Genomic DNA, 16,260 nt, shown 5'->3' with positions numbered 1-16,260 from the left:
TGATTTTAGTAGATTGAGCCATGTAAAGTTGCTGATTTGTGGGTCAGATAAGATAAACTATCAGCAATTTTCATAGGGGTCAATTTATAATAGGCCCTGGACATTGCTGTTCTGCACAGTACACTTTAATTGTTTTTTATACTTTGTACTTGAGGGAAAATTTATTAAAGGGCATGTTTAAAAAGATGTATATGAAATCAAATCATTTCAAGGCTGACCTTTGGCTACATAAAGATTGAGTCTGCATAAAAACTTCCAGCCATTTTGTCTTGCTAATACATGGAACTTGTAAAACTGGAAGGGACTTCAGGGAAAAGCTTTTCTAAACCTTTTTTCTGATGAAGAAACTGAGGTCCTGAGGGCTAAATGTATTTGGTTAAGGTCACAGTTAGAAAGTTTCAGAGCCAAGAACAGCCCTCAGGTCCCTCTTCAGCTTCTCTTGCGGGAAAATCAAATCTCTGTTGTGTGGAAATTTGTCGAGCCTATGCAGGCTGTGTTTATAGAGAAGCCACATTTGTGGTCTGGACAACACAGGTCTGAGCAGATCTGCTCTGGCCCAAATGCCAAGACCCACCTTCTCCCTGGCCAGGTTCCTGATTCTGGGCATAAAAAAAGCTTAAAAAAAATAGCCACCTGTATCTAAGAAATCTCAGACCCCTCAGTCACGTGATGCTGCTGTGCAATGTCCGGGAAAGAAATATTGAAAAAGAAGGGGTAAGGGGCAGGGGAGGATGGAGAGGCAATAGTGAATGAAGAGACTGTTTTGTGATTCCACCTTGCTTCCATGCTGCCTTATGTTACCCCTGCTTTACAGATGAGGCAACAGGCTCAAAGCTGCCAGCGCCCACATCTATACATGTCGGCAGAGAAAGAAGGGGCCCCCTTCCTGCCAGGTACCAAATCTCACAGCAGTGTATTCAACTGGGAGAACTTCATAGGAGAAACCTGGTCTCACGGAGTTTTTAACATGCAATGTTTAGCTTTCTAACCTCCCCGACTGAAAAAGCATCAAATAAAGTCACACCTAGAAGAAGTCCCTGTAGAGAATGCTTTGTACTGATTAGTTTGGGCCTCTTTCCCTGGACCAACAACAGGGGCATAGCCTCATGGGCTTAAACCAATCAGGGTTTATTTCTTAAGCTGAGATGTGGTCATTTCTCGGAGTACAGTTGACCCTTGAAGAATATGGGTTTGGATGGCACAAGTCCACTTACACATGGATTTTTTCAATAACTATATGCGTGAATTTTTTGGAGATTGGCAGCAATTTGAAAAAACTCATAGGTGAACTGCATAGCCTGGAAATATCAAAAAGTTAAGAAACAGCTAGGTATGTATATCATGAATGCTTCAAACACATGTAGGTACTAGTTTTTACTTACATAGGCACAAGGTCAGTGAGGTTTAATATAAAAGTAATAATGCGTTAGTTTTCTTACTGTTTTATAACTTTGCTTTCAAAGCATTATATTATCATACAGTATGTCTCTCTCATAATCCTGAAATAGTGAGTTAAATCCATTTCACCTGCCTTCACTAATCAAGGTTGTTTTAAGACATGCGTGTCCTCCAAGCTGCAGCAACAGCCTAAATAGTAAGATGTTTGCCGGGGTTGTTTTCTAGAAACTTGGAGTCAGCTGCCTCTAGTTTGAACTGAGCTGGTTAAGACTGGATAGGACCGCTGACCTTTCAACTAGGCATGCGCAAAGGTCCAGGCTCAGCCCTTTTCAGCCTGTGGAGGCCTGTAGCCTGGTTACGCCTGCGCAGAACCGCACCTTTGACCAATCACCACATGCAACGCCCTCCAAGCGCCCCACGCCTCAACCAACCCTGCTGCTTTAGTTGATAATCCTATAAATACCCCCAGCTCCTGTACTTTAGGAGGAGTGGATTTGTTCTTCCTTCTTCTCGCTTAGCTGCCTTGTGGGTGAACCCCCTGCTGCAAACCTTGGCGCCTCAGCGTTTCAGCTTGCGTTGCATTGGGCAAGGCAAACCTGGGTCCGTAACAGTTGAAGAAACTGCCTATCATCAGAGGTGAGTTTTTTTTTTTTTTTGAATATTGCTTCCAACATGGTATTATGAATATGGCTATAATACTGTGCACTATCTTTCGTATCATATGAGACCATATCAGCGTAGGTCCCCACTACCCATCTTGTGAAGAGATGATGACAAAGTTTGGGTATTGATACGGTTCTTGTAGATACGTAATGCAGTATATAATACATGTAATGCACAAATTATGTGTTAATTGATGTTTTATTAGTAAGGCTTCTGGCCAACAGACTAGTTGTTCAGTTTGGGGGAAAATATAAATTATATGTGGATTTTTGATTGTGAGGACAGGGGTTGTTGGCCGCTAACTCCTACATTATTCAAGGGATACCTGTAAACCAGCAGGTGCTCTGTACGTAGGGAGACTAACATAACATCTGAATGTATTTAGGGGAAATGGGTGCTGGGCAATCAGCCAGCAGATGTGTGGTACTGTAGCCCATATTTTGAAATGCCATAATTTATTCCATGTATTTACTGCTTTTGGATATGTGTTCTTCTGGTTTTTCATTCTTATTGTCTATGCAACAAACACTTTAATAGGTACATAATTATTTTCCTAGAACAAATCCCTAGTGTTGAATTGCTAGGTCCAAGTATATGTATGTTTAATTGGGTCTTGATAAAACTTTCTTCCAGAAAGTTTGTTTTTCACCAGTCAATACCTGATAACCCTGGGAGTTGTGCGTGTGCAGGTGTGTTTAGTTTTGGTAATTTGGTATGTAAAAACATGTGCTTCTCAGATAACATTCCACAGTGGTGCACTGGCGTGTGTAGGGGCACAGAAAAATGATGATATCTTCATGGAGCTGCAGTTCTTTGAGATTTAGAGAAATTATATTTCTTGTTATCATGACCCAGAATGAAAAATCCATACACACTCTATTAATAGAACATGAATCCTCAAAGGAATTTCTTACTTACGGTGGGATCCATCCATGTCCCCTCCTTCACAAGAGTCTCCTTAATTCTAGAAATTCACTTTCCTCTGCATTAAGATACCTTAGAAATTTTGCAATAATCGCCCTTCACCAGGATTCTTCCATTGTAATCATTGATCAAATAAAGCCGGGAAGATACAAAAAGATAATGTTGGCCTTGAGTGTAAGGATCATACTTAGACAAGAAAAATAGGAGAAAGATCAAATGGGTAGAAGATGCTGACATTGGAGGACAAGTGGCTTCATCAAGAACAAGCAATTACTCCAGAAGTTTATTGCTAGAGCTGTGACATACCATTTCTAGTGACAGAGAATCCAAGCCTCCTGCTCTTTGCCATAGGAAATCCCAGTGGATGGGCAGAGAAGACATGGTCACTGCTTGTCCCACCATCCCAGGGAAACCCTCTTTCTCAGCATGAGCCATTCCAGACTCTTGTGACTGATGAATGTCACTTATCTGGTTAAAAGGCTTTGAATTGTCTGACTCATTTGAATCACTTGGTATTTGAAATGCAGTGATAGTGAGCGTGCCAATGGTGAATGAGGAAGAAGCGATATCCAATTTAAGTCATTGATGAATACGAGGTGTCATTGTGAAGTCATCATTGATGGGTTTTCTGTTCAGCAATTTTCCTAATGATAAAATTGATTCTTTCTGGGCTAACCCACACTTGGGAGTGCCAAAACAGGGCGATATGTTATGATGCAATGTAGCTAAATAACAAACCTATGCCCCCATGGCTCTTAAAGCCAAGAAGCTTTACAAAAGAGATTCAAACATCCAAACTAAGTGATTTCACCTGGATGAATACTTATTATCTTGCTAACCTTGTTGTGCAACAGATAAAGAGCTTGACTATGTCCTGATGAGTGAAGGCTGCCCTCTCAGGCACGTTCATGCAGAAAGAAGTCTCTAATAACACATAATAGCATAGTGGTTACATCTGTGATAAGACTAGTTTTCTCCCATATAAATCTGGGCGTGAAAGCTTGTGTGGATATTCTGTTTGCCCCTAGATCCACTCTCCATCCTGCCAAAGGCCACAGGAAGCTGATCGTGATGGACTGTACCAACCAAAGGCCCTTGACCTCTGGCTTATGATTGAGTTTGGAAGTGGGAGATCCTGGCAGGAATGGGAGGGTGGATGACACTGAAGCAAGAGTACTTACTCCCAGCCCTGTCTGTTGGGCTATGGGTTGGCAGTGCCTTGTCTCAGGCTCACTCCCTCAGCTTCCTCCAGTGATTTAGGCTCCTGAAACCATTCATTCTTTTAGCTCCTTGGGGCCCAGGTCTCTGCTCTCCACTGTTGCTAGCCCAGGGATGCTTCACCAAGCCTCGCTGGTTTCCTTTAACCCTGCCCTGGACTCTGTAAACAGTCTCTTCATTAAACTCTCCATTACTCATGTGCCATATGTTTCTTGCTGGGACCATGACAAATGACAGCTCTTGTGGATTCTATCAAGCAGCATGAAATGTAATTCCATGAAACACACAGGAAAAGCACTCGATTTCCCGTCACCACACTCCAAGTAGAAATGATCACTTTACCAACCCAGAATTTATTTGGGTTTTTAAAAAAATGTTTCTACAGTCCTTCAGAAATGACTCCTTTTTATAAAATAAGTCGTTCTGCTCATGACTGGGTGTCATTTCCAGCTGTACCCCCAAGAGATAATTAGCACAGATACACAAACTCGCTCTCCTCTGAGACCAAGGGTATTATTAGAGGAGTTGGGGGATGCCTGACACTCAGAAGAAAAACCTTGCATTCAAGAATAAGTCAAAGACAAATACCATATGATTTCACTTGTACGTGGAATCTAAAATATGGCACAAATGAACCTATCTACAGAAATTTATGGTTGAAGAGAAATAAACTCAGGTCATAGAGAACAGACTTGTGGTTGCCAAGGGGGAGGGGAAGGAAGGGGATGGACTGGGAGTTTGGGGTTAGTACGAAAACTGTTACATTTAGGACAGATTTAGGACAGATGAGCAATGAGGTCCTGCTGTATAGCTCAGGAAACTAGATCCAATCACTTGTGATAGAACATGATAGACGATAATGTGAGGAAAAGAATGTATATATGTATAACTGGGTCATTTTGCTCTGCAGCAGAAATTGACAGAACATTGTAAATCAACTATGATAAAAAGAAAAATAGGGAGTTACCATTGTGGCTCAGTGGAAAGGAATGTGACTAGCATCCATGAGGATGAAGTTTCGATCCCTGGCCCTCTCAGTGGGTTAAGGATCCGGCATTGCCATGAGCTGTGGGGTAGGTCGCTGATGCAACTCGGATCTGACATTGCTGTGGCTGTGGTGTAGGCTGGCAGCCACAGCTCTGATTCACCTCCTAGCCTGGGAACTTCCATATGCCCCAAGTGTGCCCCCCCAAATTAAAAAAGTCACAGTACACATTTCATAAAGAACACTGGCACTACCTTATCTTTGACTTGTAATAACTGTTAGGTGGATTAAGGGAGGTCTTTGGCACTCTTAGCTCTGGTGTGCAATAAAACATTAAAGTTCTTGCCACTTCTTCCAATGCCTAGCAACTTAACATCAAAAATTACATGAAATTTTTTTAGAACAGAAAATACGCATTCCTTTCTCTTCTTATAGCCAGTTTAAAGGAAGAAAGTAAAATGCTTTCAGATGCTTCTCCTTCGAGAACATAGGGATAGTTGGGGCACTAGGTGTTGGACATAGTGAAAGTTATTCATGAAGAATTTTAGGTAGTCAATGAATCTGCCAGTCGGGGAAATGGAGTCGCCATGAATACTATGAGATAAGGGCTGTATTATAGGATTAGACCTCACATAGTAGCGGAAGGGAAATTGGAGGAATAGAAAATAAGTCACTGTACCTCCTGAAGCATTGGGGGTGGGTGGGCCAGTTGGTGGGAGTATCTGAGGAGCCAGGCACATCTAGCCCCTGGACCACCAAAAGGATGCTTGCGGAAAGGTCTAGGAATCTGTTGCTTCTAGGTAGCTACTATCTCTGCAGATCCACAATCAAGCAAAAGGTATGCGGTCTGCAAGTGCTGCTGGTCAGCAGGACCAGCCCATAGGAAGAGGAGCTAGAGGCAGAGTGAAGAAGAATCAGGAAAACTGGGACCTCTCAGGCTCTCCTGCTTGTTCATCACTGTTTACCTAACATGACTCCTGGGGGTAATGGCCACTGTTTCTATTTTCCAAATCTCAGGCAAATTCCTTAGTTCTCATGTGGAACCATGCACAAAAGGGGATTCTGGGAAATGTAATTCCCAGATTAACCAAGTCAAAGCAACATAATCCAGCACAGTTCACTTCTTGTCAACTTGGCGTCTATACATTCCTCTTCAAGCTTAATTTCTAAGTAAAGACAAAATCCTGCTTCTGCCTAACATGGTAGGATCATTAGAAAGTATGCAACCTCTCCCCCAGAAGGAACCTGTACAGACTCTCCTGTGTCCCTTTGGTGACATTGATTCCTCTTCTAGCTGAGCCACACTCCTACTTTGATAGCCTCTAAGTTAAATATTGAGATGTAAGCTTGATCCCTGTGACTACCTCCTGCGTAAGATAGTAGAAGAAAGGTTGGCTAAATACCTGTCTATATCATCTATATATCAATATTTCATATAAGCAAGGAAGAAGGATTTATCACTACTACATTCTGCGTTTCTGCAACTGGCCATGATAATAGCGTGTATTTCTAATTCCCTTCTTTTACTATTTAACCCCAATTCTATTTTTTCTTCATCTGGTCATCGTTCCTTGCTGGGTGGGTGGGGTCTCCAAATTTTATGCATGAAATTTTTAACATTAATTTACTGTTTTGATATAGCTTTCTACCAAGTTTTATCACAAGAGAGGAGCTTCGATGGTAGAAATATTCTTCCCTGATCCATTGTGTAGTATCAACTTAATTTCCCCTGGAAAATGAGGTCTCTGGTTAGTAACCTCCCTTATTGCTTGTTGGCTCAGTGGATTGAAGAGTCCAAAATGGCCAGGTGGCAGCTTCAAACATCCAGCTTAATGGATTTGTTGAATCCCCTGGTGGTTCCCCTTGGGAACTAAGGACTAAAGAGTTTAGCCCTAAACTAAGGGGATGGGAAGCAAAATTGCCCTAAGGGCAAGAAGGGTGATTGTGAAAGGACCTATTCCATATCTGTCTCTTGGTTACCAGATCGGAAAATCTTGGCTATGGGGAAAAAGTGTGTGTATATATATATATGTATGTGTGTGTGTATATATATATATATATATATATATATATATAGTCCCTTGGGACAGTATATATATATATATATAGTCCCTTGGGACAAATATATATAGTCCCTTGGGACAGTATATATATATATATATATATATATATATAGTCCCTTGGGACAGTATATATATATATAGTCCCTTGGGACAGTATATATATATATATAGTCCCTTGGGACTATATGTATATATATATATATATATATATATATATAGTCCCTTGGGACAGTATATATATATATATATATATATAGTCCCTTGGGACAGTATATATATATATATATATATATATATATATATATATATATATATAGTCCCTTGGGACAGTATATATATATACTGGGAGTATATAAAGTATATATATTGGGGGTATATACCACACACTGGAGGATATTACTCTAATTCTGTAGTATTGCCAGCCAGCTGGACCCATAACTGAATATTTAGTTCTCATCAGGTCAGCTGCTTCAGTATGATGGGAAATGTGGTCATACTAGTAAATTCTGTGAACACAAGACCATTGTTGCACTCAGTTTGCTACCAAATGAACTTGGTCAGAAGCAATGCTCTGTAAGATAAGACAGTCTTTAAGTCCATTGATGGTGATTTTGGCAGAAGCTCTCTGGGCAAAGAAGAAATCCATATCCAGAGTAAGCGTTTATTCAAGGAGAACAAAGCACTGCCCTTCTGTGATGGAAGTGGTCCAGAGTAATCGGGTGGTGGCTGGTTCCCCTGGGGAATGGTGCCATATTCAGCACTCAAGCCTGGTCCTTATTGTAGGGAGATTGGACACTCAGCATAGGCTGTTGTCACATCAGCCTTGAAGAGTGGAATTCCATGTGGCTGAGCCCATGACTAAGTATGGTTTCATCAGGAAACCAGGACCTCTATGTCTCTTATTGGATAACAGATTTATTACAGAATTAGGCTTTATACAACTGTGGCAAAAACTAGAGAAGTTATATCCAGAAGGGAATGTTGGAGAAACCAAGATAGAGTGACCAACCAGTCCTGAAACACTGGTGTAGCGTGGACAAGTCAGGCTTGCTGGGAAATGTAAGCAGCCCCACTGGAGCTGCAAGGGGAAGTTTCGGGTAGTTCTTAAGATATGGCCTCTCCAGCCTCTGTGCATTCTCAGTCAACATCTGCCCTCGGACTTAGGAGTCAGGTCTTAATAGTTGGAAAGAAGAGCTGGATGAACAATGAAGAAGAGAAATGACAAGCGGAATCCCCTGGGCACTTCTGAATCTGTTGTTCTCCACATACTTGATTGTAAACTATTCTTCCAGTAATGCCATTTGCTTTACTTTCCAAATCCTGGTGCTAGATTTTGTTTTGCCAACTTCATTCCAGGGACCCAAAGGGAATGGCTTTCCTGGAAAGCATAATTCTATTTTAACCAAGGTGATAGGGCACAATCCAGCATAAGCCCCAGAGAAAAAGACTGGTTCATCATTCACTTGTTCATTAATTTGAGCAAGAACTGTTGTGCCAGTAACACTCTAGGTACTCATTTTGCAGAACTGTAAAACAGCCTTATTGAGCTTGAATAGTGGGATAGATATTATAAGTCAATTTCAAACACTGAAATCGATAGTTATAAACATGATAGTGTAGTGACAGAAAATGAGGTGGGTCCATGAGGGAAAAATGACAGGAAGAAAACTTAGATTGGTCAGAAAATACTTTTCTGAGCAATGACATCTAAACTGAGACCTAGAAAAAAGTGCAAGCAAGTGTTTTGGAGAGAGTTCCCCTCATGGCTCAGCAGTTAATGAACCTGACCAGCATTCATGAGGATGCTGGTTCGATCCCTGGCCTCACTCAGTGGGTTAAGGGTCTGGTGTTGCCGTGAGCTGTGGTGTAGGTCAAAGGCACGGCTCAGATTCCACGTCACTGTGGCTCTGGCATAGGCTGGAGACTGCTCCAAATGGACCCCTAGCCTGGGAACCTCCATATGCCATAGATGTGGCCCTAAAAAGACCAAAAAAAAAAAACGTGTTTCAGAGAAGAGACATTTCAAGAGATGTTTCAAAGTGTCTTGACAGGAGTTGACACTTACTATAGCCTCTTCTCATTTGCCACTTTACCTGGAATCTACTCCAGAGTTTCTTTTGTTCTCTGTCCACTAAAATTGATGATGTCAGGGTTACCATCAAGCCCCTAATAGGCACATCCATTGGTTAATTCACAGTCCTCATCTCACTTGCTCTCTGAGCATGACTTGTGCAGCTGATCACCTCTTCCTTCTTGACACATGGTCTTCACCTGGCTTCCAGAACACGGGTTTGTCTCTACCAACTAGAATGTGCAATGCTCCAGGATAGGAAGAGCTTCGGCCTGGTCACTGCTGTAGCTCAAGAGGCAAGGGCAATGTAAGTGCAGAGTAGCCCAAAGTGCCCACTGAATGAATGAATGGAATCTAGGCAGAAACCACAAAGGAGTAAGAAAGGGAACATGAAAGAATGGTGTTCTAGAAGCTAAATGAAACAGTTATTCCAAGAAGAAGAAGATGTAATCAGCAATTGAAATGCTGCTGAGAGCGGACTTTTGGATTTGGCCATGTGGAAATTTAGAGAGGACGTTTTGGTAGAGTCTTGAGGTCAGAGGTCAGATTGGAGTAGATTCAAGAGGGACTAGAAGAATAAGAAATGGTAGAAACTTCAGCTGTGTTGAGGAATGTTGCTCTAGAGGAGACCGTGAGATGGACAGTGCCTGGAGAGGGACATGGGGTACAAAGGCGCTTTTTTTTTTTTGGTCTTTTTGCCATTTCTTGGGCCACTCCACGGCATGTGGAGGTTCCCAGGCTAGGGGTCTAATTGAAGCTGTAGCCACCAACCTACACCAGAGCCACAGCAATGCAGGATCCGAGCCACGTCTGCAACCTACACCACAGCTCACGGCAACACCGGATCCTTAACCCACTGAGCAAGGCCAGGGATCGAACCCGAAACCTCATGGTTCTTAGATTCATTAACCACTGAGCCACAACGGGAACACCTATTTTTTTTTTTTTTTTTTGAAGAAGTTTATATCCTCCTGGGATGGATCTGATAAGTTTTTTTTCCAGAATGGGGAGGGATAATCCCTGGACAGGAGAGGAATGGATTTTCAAGTGTCAGTGAACTGTGTGGGCTTTGGACAGGAGCATGGACAGTGCATGTAACAAGAGTGAAGGATGCTGGTGCAGCTGCAAGTAGATGAGTAGTTGTGTGTGGGGTTGGAGGGAGGCTGTGGATGGGCTTGTGACCTGTCTTCAGTGCTGGAGTCTTCTTTACGCAAACTGTAAGCCCTGGAGTGCCCCGGGGCTCAGCCATTGATGTGCTGCTTCTTCAGTCGTTTGCTAAAATGCTCTCGTTAATCCCAAGGACTTCAAATGTGCTGCTCGTTTCCAAATGTTTTTATCCTCTCCCATCATCTCAAACCACAGACTCCTATTCTGTGTCTACCTGATAGCCATGCTTAGATGGTCAACAGGCATCTTAAGCTTAGAGCCTCAAGTCTTCTGCCCTTCAAAGCTTCCCTAATCAGCTGCTCATCCTCTGCCAGGCATATAAAACACCATGCACATGCTTAAATACCACTTAAGCCCAAAAGTTGACATCAGCCTTAAAGATTCTGCTCTTCTCATCCTTCCACATTCACACCAGAAGCAAGGCCAGCAGTGACCTCAAAATATATCTGAGACCCCACTACTTCTCACTCATCCAGTGAGATCATCCCAGGTTCCCCCACCATCATTTCTCACCTGGGTTATGCAGTCATGCTTTTATGGTCTCTTTGCTTCCACTCTTGTCTCCCTTTAGTAAAACTTGCACCAATAGGCTAAAATGATTCTTCACAAAAGCAAATCTGATCATGTCACTTCCCTGCTCAACTCTTTAATGGGTTCTTCAAAAATAAAACCTAAAGTTCTTTGCATTATCCATAGGGCGCTAGGTGATCTGGTTCAAGATTAGCTTTCTGACCCATCATCTGCCCACTTTTCCCTTATTCACTCTGCTCTAGAAACACAGATCCACTTACTGTGATGTGGAGGCACCGAACCAAGCATACCCCACCCAGGACTCCGCCCTGGCCCTTCCCGCTGCCCACGGTGCATTACTCTGAATTCCCCCTCTCCCCCCCTCCCTTCTTCATGTCTGTGTTCAGATAGTCCCCTGAGGAGCCTTCCATGGCTCCATGTCTAAAGTAGTACTTTCCTCTGGCTCCATCCTCTGCTTTGATTTTCTTCACTGTGTTTATCACGTCCTGACACCATCTTAAGTATTCATTTATCTGTCTCCCTAGTCTTGCCAATAAAAAGTAGGCTCTGTCAGAGCAGAGTTGTCTGTTTCGTCCATTCATCGCCAGCACTCATGCACCCAGGTCAGTGCTCAAGGTGTGCATGGAATGAATGGGAAGTGATACAGTTGAAAGATTGGGTGGAGGCAAGGCAAAGATGGAAGCAGAGGTGCCACCTGGGGGCTCTTGGCATTGTCTGGGTGAGACAATGCCTGGGAAGTAAGGTGGGGGAGTGGAGACATTAGAGCCTCAAGTCTTCTGCCCTTCAAAGGTGTACACCCCAATTTTGTTTGAGCCTCCCTTCTCAGACCCATCTACAGATCGGATTCCTTGGCCAAATGTCTATGGAATATCTTGGAGCAGAATGATAGACGGCTAAAGCTGGCAAGAGGCATAAACAACATCCCATGTGATGCATTCCTCCTACAGGTGAGGAGACTGAGCCCCAGAGATGAGAGATTCCACTCAGTCTGTCCACTTGTTCGTGGGTGGAGCCGAGACTAGAGCCTGCTTTGCCTGATTGTCATTCCTGTGCTTTTTCACCTCCCTGCTAGTTGTATTACAGAATCGTCTTGGAAAAAAATTACATGTCCTTCTAACACTTAGGGACTTTGAAACTGCTAATTGTTTTATTTATTTTTATAGAATAATGTTTTATTATTTTGTTTGCTAAAACAAAGGTGTAAAATGATAGGAATAAGCAGATTTTATGACCCTAAAGTGAATTAATAATAGGTTATTGGAATATAAAAGAGGTACATATGTTTAGCATAATGCAATTTGTGAAATGACATACCACTTAACACTGTCAATGTCCCATTTTTATAAGATGTAAGCTTATTTTAATCTTGCATTTTTGAAATTAGAAAAATTAGAAACTGCTAATTGTTTTAAAAATAACTTGCTATGTGAGTATATGTTCAAGTTTGGCTTTTTTTTTTTTTTTTTTTTTGCCCAATTTTAATTGTAGTTTGGGCTGTGCTGAGAAGTCCCAGGAGAGTATGTCACATTTTTGTTTGGGTCTTTCTGTTCAGTGGCTTTGGATTGGGGGTGTAGCAACCAAGACATCTTGGCAGGGTTGTTTTATCCCCGTTTTACTTTCTGACGCTTCTGGATATTTATTCAGTGTCCTCTTTGAGGCAGGCAGGGTCTTAAGTGGATGATGTCCAATGTTTTAAGGAAAATGCAAAATAAATTGGGTCATATGAGTAGACTAGACAGTCTGAATAAAGGTAAAGAAAATTTTTTCACACTAATGTAGATGCGTCTCATCACATATCATTGATGTAAATTTTATCCCTCAAAGCACCCAGGCAACAACATCTCAACATTATGTGTAATAAATGCTGAAGGCATTTTCCCACCTGCTTGCAAGACCACAGCACATCCCCCCCCCCCCCCCAGCATCTACATAGTCTGCAGGTCTTGTTTGCACAGGATTGAGGAGCATTCCACTAGTTCATTTAAATAGGTTGCTTGTTCCCAAAGAGTTCATTGCACAAAAGTATTTGAGTTTTCCTCTCCTGGCGAGAGGCGGTGTGATCCTGACACGCACGGTGAGGGAAGAAAAGGGGTAATTCTCTGGGGGCTGATGGCCTGAGAAGCTGGAAACTAAATGAGTAGATGTCATGATATTTCTGTTGACAACTGCTTTAATTTCTACCCACATTGGTCCTTCGTTTACACCCATTGAACCTGAGCAAGACAGATTCCAGACACGTTGGAGAGGCGTGAATTTGGCCTTCAGTTAGCACACTTTATCTTCCTGGACTGTACCCTCTTCCTACTAGTCTCTGCTGAAGCCATATATGTTTTAGGAAGCTCTCTAATTGGAGAATAGAAGGAAGAAAGGTGTTATGGGAGTTCCCCTCGTGGCGCAGTGGTTAACGAATCCAACTAGGAACCATGAGGTTGCGGGTTCGATCCCTGGCCTCGCTTAGTGGGTTAACGATCCAGCGTTGCCGTGAGCTGTGGTGTAGGTTACAGACACAGCTTGGATCCCGCGTTGCTGTGGCTCTGGCGTAGGCTGGCAGCTACAGCTCCGATTCGACCCCTAGCCTGGGAACCTCCATATGCTGTGGGAGCGGCCCTAGAAATGGCAAAAAGACAAAAAAAAAAAAAAAAGTATTATGGGTTGAATTATCTCCTCCCCAACTTCATATGTTAAAGTTGTAAACACCCTTCCCATTTTCCTTAAAATGTGGCTTTATTTGGAAACAGGGTCATTGCAGATGTGATTAAGATGAAGTTAGAGTGCAGAAGTGTGGGACCCTAACACAGAATGACTTACATCTTTATAAAAAGTGGAAATCTGGACGCAGGGAGAATAACAGGTGAAGATTAATATGTCACAAACCAAGGAACTCACGGAAACTCAGGGAGAACCTGGATCAGATCCTTCTCTCGTGCCTTCTGAGGAAGCATGGCCCTGATCATTTCCTTGATCTTGGACGTCTACCTCTAGGACCGTAAGACATAAGTTCCAGTGATTCGCGCCACACGGTGTGTGGTCCTTTGTTATAGCAGCCCCAGTAAACTGATACAGGAGTTGCTGATGGAGGCCTGGCAGAGTGCTGGCTTCACAGGTCCAGCTCCATCCCAGGCCAGGGCAGCCACTGTGAGCTTCTGAAATGATGGGATCACATCGCTGCGGACATAAAACCCTCCATGGCTCCCATCCACTCCTTCCCAGGTCCACAAGACCTCCCACAGTCTGCCCCAAGAAGCCCTGACGTAATCTCCTGTTACTTTCTTGCTTCTCACTCTCCTCCCTGCACCCTGCCCCTTGGTGTTCTGGACACTAAAGCCCTCAGGGATTCGCACCTTTTCCCCTCTCACTTCAGTTGGGCTTTTGTTTGGAAATCATTTCCTCGACCTCCCTGTGAAGAATAACACTCTTTGCTTACTTTGCCCTTTTCCCCTTTAGTAACACGTGTTGGTACCTAACTTGATGTACCTACTTGTTTCTCATCACTCCCTGCAAGCATGGAAGCTCCTCAGGTGTAGGAGTTTTCAGGTCTATTGTGGCCTCAAAGCCTTTGAAGGGCGAAGTATCTCAGAGGAGCTAAATGTATATTTCTTGAGGGAATGAATGATTCGCCAGATACGTGGGGCTTAAAAAATTTTAGAATTGCAACAGCTGTACTTGCAAGGCATGCCTGGCTGCCGCTTTTGCTTTTCTGTTAGTGTGAGAATGATGCCGCTTCCTCTGTGTCTGAAAATGCCTCTTTCATTCCCTCTGAACGCCGAGTCCCGGGAAGGCCATTTCCTAAATGAGAAAGGACAGACGAGGAGCTCCTCTGAGGGCTCACCCTGAGGTTCTCCTGCATCCTCTGCAGAGCCCGACACATAGTAAATGCGGACTTAAGGAATCGACAGGAAATTGTTTTTTACAAAGAAATTTAGTTTTTTAAGCAACCAAATTTCTACAGAGTCAACCATGCTTTTCAGGTGAACGTCATCCTTGGCTTAAATGATTGTCAGTTTGCCTGTCCCCGGGAAGCAGCTGCTGAGATGGCCCGAAGGAGCCCTTCATCCTGGGACTCCTGCCTCATGCAGTCCCTCCCCTTGAGGGTGAGCTGGTTTAGGAACTTGCTGCACCTGCAGCATATGGAAGTTTCCAGGCTAGCGGTCAAATCGGATCCTTAACCCGCTCACATCTAAGGAACAGAATAGAGCAGAAGTGATAAGCTCTGACTCTGAGAGTAAGTTATAATGAGACCATCTTTCACGCTGAGTGCCCTTGCTCTCCGTCTTGGTTGGTGCAGTTTTGGGAGAAGCCAGCTGCCATGTGTGATGCAGCCATCTAGAGGGACACATGTCAGTGAGCTTGGAAGCTGAGTCCCCCCCCTTCCCCACCTGAGCTGTGAAACAATTGCGGCGCTTACTGGCCTGATCAAAGGCTGGTGGGAGACCCTGAGCCAGAAAACCCCAAGGAACCTACTCCCTGATTCCTGACCCACAGAACCGTGGGATAATAGATGTTTGCTGTCCTCAGCCAATGAGGGCTGGACCAATTTGGTAATGTGGGAGTGGATAACTGATAGACCATCTCACCCTGTTTGATTTGTGCTCGTTTTTAAAGCGTTACTAATGTGAAAAGTTCTTAAGATGATTCTTCCAAAGGCAAATATACACATAAGAGGGTTTTTTCTTTCATGTCTAAGTTCGTAATGTTTATTTTTGTATGTTAAATGGTGGCCCAAATGCACATGTTCAGACTCTGTTTATACATGTCGTCCCACTTAATCCTCATGAAAACCACTTGAAACAAGGTGCTGTCATCACCCCATTTTAAGCACACAGAGAAATTGAGGAACAAGCAGTGTAATCAACTTGCCTGAGGTCATCCAGCTAGTAAGTGGTGGAGCCACATAGACCAATGCTCAGGTTGACGACTTAACCACTAGTCAGTGCTACTGCTTGGACAAAAAATTTGATTAGAATATTGAAACAGGTCAAGTTGCCTTAAAAACTAGTTCTACTGGGGAGTTCCTATCGTGGCTCTGCGGTAACAAACCCAAGTAGGACCCATGAGGATGGGGTTCAATCCCTGGCCTCACTCAGTGGGTTAAGACTCTGGTGTTGCCGTGAGCTGTGGTTTGGTCACAGAGGTGGCTTGGATCCTGTGTGGCTGTGGCTGGCAGCTGTAGCTCTGATTCGACCTCTAGCCTGGGAATTTCCATAAGCTGCGGGTGCAGCCCTAAAAAGCAAATGCAAACA

General features: G+C 43.3%; 1 long non-coding RNA gene across 2 annotated transcripts in view; it reads left to right on the top strand.

The window, feature by feature from the left end:
• Nucleotides 1-1,874: 1,874 nt before the first annotated feature.
• LOC146404212 (uncharacterized) overlaps nt 1,875-16,260 on the top strand; it is a 131,578-nt gene continuing 117,192 nt past the window's right edge. Inside the window, exon 1 of one of the 2 annotated variants that reach the window (XR_014844623.1) lies at nt 1,875-2,034. This is a non-coding gene — a long non-coding RNA (uncharacterized LOC146404212). The remainder of the gene's footprint in view (nt 2,035-16,260) is intronic. The other variant, XR_014844624.1, reaches the window with a different exon arrangement.

The sequence above is a fragment of the Sus scrofa genome, chromosome 4 (genome assembly GCF_054392235.1).
Source record: "Sus scrofa isolate SSC_HxYL_T2T_F1_AM1 chromosome 4, Sscrofa_HxYL_maternal_Yorkshire_Landrace_v2.0, whole genome shotgun sequence".
Lineage (NCBI taxonomy): Eukaryota > Metazoa > Chordata > Mammalia > Artiodactyla > Suidae > Sus > Sus scrofa.
The sequence above is the reverse complement of the archived record's forward strand: the minus strand, read 5'-3'. Positions and strand labels throughout refer to the sequence as shown.